Consider the following 3,038-nt stretch of genomic DNA (forward strand, 5'->3'; position numbering starts at 1 on the left):
CTAGACTCCGTTAATTATGAGAAGCGAAGATGTATGTTGTTTGTGAATTTCATCCCTTCTGAGCCTCAGCCTGAGCAAGTTCCCATAGTGCCCACAATGCCCACAGTGTCCATAGTGGACCAAAGTTCTGTTGGTATGAACTTTGAAAACCAATATGCGAAGGATGGTGAAATCGGACCTAACGCCATTGTTGTCTACGTAGGCAAAAAAAGGCTGTAGAGGGCGATTCTAATAAAGAGGGTGAAGCTGAATCACGTGATGAAGGTGATGAATATACTGAGCCACGCCCTGTTGTAGAACCGTGTAAGTATATTAAACTATGGGATGACGGTTTGGGTCTGACTAAACTTCAAGAATTTCCAAACAAGAAGGCATTGCAAGAAGTGGTGGATAGAGTTTCATTCGCTAACTGTTTTAGTTTTGAAATAGTAAAGTCGGACAAGGTGCGTTATGTGGTCAAATGTCCTAAAGAAGGATGTAACTGGGGTTTACGAGGTGGTAGGATTCGAGATACAGATATTTTCTCGATTAGAAGGCACAACAAGATGCATACATGCTCTCGGGCTAGTCAAAGTTCAAGCAACAGTAAGAGACAAGGCACTCCACAATTAGTTGCTTCTCTTTTACATGGTGATTATCCAGGGCAAATGGAAACTCCACCTCCGAAAATTATCATGGGTCTTGTCAAGACAAAATTAGGTGTTGATATATCATATTCCACGGCGTTGAGAGGGGAAAATCAAGCTGTTACTCATTTGAAAGGTAGCCCAGAAGAAAGCTACAAGATGTTGCGATGTTATCTACACATGTTAGAGAAGGTTAATCATGGTACAAGATCATATGTGCTTTGCAATGAGAATAATAAATTCATGTACTTGTTCATAGCTTTGGGAGCTAGTGTTGAAGGATTTAAAGTCATGAGGAAAGTTAAAACTATGGATGCAACTTTTCTAAAGAACGGATAAAAGGGTGTTCTTGTTTTTGCATCGGTTCAAGATCCTAACCGTCACCATTATCCCTTGGCGTTTGGTGTTCTTGATGGTGAGAATGATGCAAGTTGGAATTGGTTTTTGGAGATGTTGAAAACCGTTGTTGGGGATTCTTCTGAAATAGTATTTATGACTGACAGAAATACAATTCTCATAAAAGCCATAGCTAATGTGTATCCACTGGCTCATCATGGTTTTTGTATATGGCATTTATCCCAAAATGTGAAAGGTTATGCTCGTAACGTCAACAAAGACGTTGTTGCATGGAGATTCATGGAGTGTAGTAGGTTTTACACAGTGGCTGAGTTCAACATTGCTTACGCTTCTTTTACGACAAGATATCCTTCTGCTGCCAAGTATCTTGAAGAATCTACCCAGAAAGAAAGATGGGCAAGATGTGTTTTTCCAGGAGATAGATACAACCTAGACACAAGCAACTGTGTTGAATCGTTGAACAGCGTATTTAAAGATGCAAGGAGGTACTCCTTGATACCCATGCTTGATGCAATACTTAAAAAATTCTCTGAATGGTTTAATGAACATCGGAAAGATGTTGTGTCTGGATCAGTCGCAAATAAATTGGTGCCTTTAGTGGAGAACTACTTACATGATTTATGGGCAACTGCTGAGAAACTAAAGGTGACAGAGCTAAATGGTTTCGAACTTGAATACAATGTCATTGACAGTGACGAAAAGCCTTATTTGGTGAAGTTGCGATTGAGAAGTTGCAGTTCCAGGTTTTTCGATATACAAACNTACGACAAGATATCCTTCTGCTGCCAAGTATCTTGAAGAATCTACCCAGCAAGAAAGATGGGCAAGATGTGTTTTTTNGTTGTGTTCTAAGTATTATTGGACGGAGTTGTGGGCAATTGCATATTGCAGGACAATTTATTTAGTACCTGATAAGGCTCGATGGGAAGTCCTAGATGAAGTCCAAGATATGTAGATCATTCCTCCGAATCGGAAAATAAAAGGGAGAAGAAAAAAAACAAAAAGGTATGCATCTGCTGAGGAAAAACGACCAAAAACTCGACCTAGGACACATAATAAAAGGCGCCGGAGACAACAACTCCAATGGTTGTTATTTGGAGATAATGTTCATGTTTGATTCACCTCTTCATGTATCAATTGTGTTTGGTTTGACTAATCTCTACTTTTTTATGACATAACTCCCTCTTGAAACTTAATTTGAAACTTAATTTGAAGTCTATTAACGTTTTTTCTTTCAAAATATGTGTATATAAGAGAGTAGAACTGGCACAACTAAGATAAAACTGGTAAAAATGGTAAAAGTGGTACTACATAGGTTTCTACTATAAATGAATAATTTTTCAAAATATACTAATTTTTGAAATAATCTCAACAAGTGTTTCCTTACACTTTTAATGTCACTTTGTAAATAATTACCAAGTAAGCATGAAAAAGTTACAGAATTATAAGTTTAACTTATGAAGTTGCAAAAAGTTTGTACTTGTATGTTAGTTAAGTTTAATCAACTGTACAACTAAAAAAAGTAATGCTAAGGTTTAGTATAACTAATTAAACTGAGAAACCTCTAAAGTACAACTATTTGCAAGTTTAGTGCAACTGAATTTAATCGGTAAAACTGTGTGTGAACGCACACATCTTTTACACGTGGCCAAAATTTCGTTTTTTCTTTCTTCACCATAGCCCCAAAGATTTTCTTCCTCATTCTCATCCATTCATCCATTTTCTTCGAAACTGAAAACCTCTAAAATACTCCTTCTCTTCTCTCATCTTCAAAGTCGAATTCTAGATCTATAATTTCTCTCCTTCTCAAACTATTGAACAATTTGAGGCAGACCCATACTATGCTGATCAGAAGAGGGCGAGGAAGTTAGAAGCGTGGCGACAAGCCATAGCCGATGGTGATTTGGGCATGCCTCGAATTTGCCCATGTGGCGAACGAATCGTCAAAGAGATCTCTCCAACAGAAACAGATAAAAAGAGATGGTTTACTTGCGTTAAGTATAAGGTAAATTAAATTAAATCAAATACAACTGAGAGATCTGAGTATGATGTCTG

This window comes from Camelina sativa, chromosome 8, assembly GCF_000633955.1.
Source record: "Camelina sativa cultivar DH55 chromosome 8, Cs, whole genome shotgun sequence".
NCBI lineage: Eukaryota > Viridiplantae > Streptophyta > Magnoliopsida > Brassicales > Brassicaceae > Camelina > Camelina sativa.